Source organism: Macadamia integrifolia, unplaced genomic scaffold (genome assembly GCF_013358625.1).
Source record: "Macadamia integrifolia cultivar HAES 741 unplaced genomic scaffold, SCU_Mint_v3 scaffold2062, whole genome shotgun sequence".
Taxonomy (NCBI): domain Eukaryota; kingdom Viridiplantae; phylum Streptophyta; class Magnoliopsida; order Proteales; family Proteaceae; genus Macadamia; species Macadamia integrifolia.
The window spans coordinates 97,476-98,195 of record NW_024868488.1 but is presented as its reverse complement, the minus strand read 5'-3'; positions in this window follow the sequence as shown (position 1 = coordinate 98,195).

Here is a 720-nt window from a genome sequence, read left to right as displayed (position 1 = left end):
ATGGGAATATAGTGTAGGAACATTCCTTTTCAAGATTGCAAGCAAGTTCTACAGTCAACTTATGGTGCTCCTAGATTCTTCCTCTATTTTCTACATAATGCGAACATGCAGTGGATGCAATTGGGCCGACAAGGCTTCCTTGACAAGATGTATATATCCAACATGATCCTTTTGATATACCCGTAGGTACGAGATCAAGGGGGTGACTTCCTTGCCCATTACTCATGACTACACACGAGGTTAAGCAATTCACCACAGGGTGGTGGAACCGTGAGTGATTGTGTGCAAAAGTGTAATGTAGGTTAACCATCATTCGATCTCAGATTACCATAAAGTGTATGGACCTCCCCGAGGGTGCTGGCATAAATATGGACTTCCTCATCGTTTGATGACGCATTCGATCTCAAAATGTTATAAAGTGCACGGACCTCCCTGAGGTTACAGGCATGACAGAGAGTCCCGCCAAATAATTTCACTTCGAGCACGATGCATGATGTAGTTAGTGAATACAATTACAAACATGGGATTAGCCAAAAATGTTTTCAAACAAATGTGGTGGAAAATGTTCTTGTATTTAAGGTAGCATCTAGTATTGAAAGCTTGACATTTATTCCCAGTGGAGTCGCCACTGTGAGGGTAGCGGCCAAAAATTGACTGAGATGTCTCTCTTCCCTTGGGGGGAAAAGGACTTGCATCCGGACCTCTCTCCTCTCACTTTCT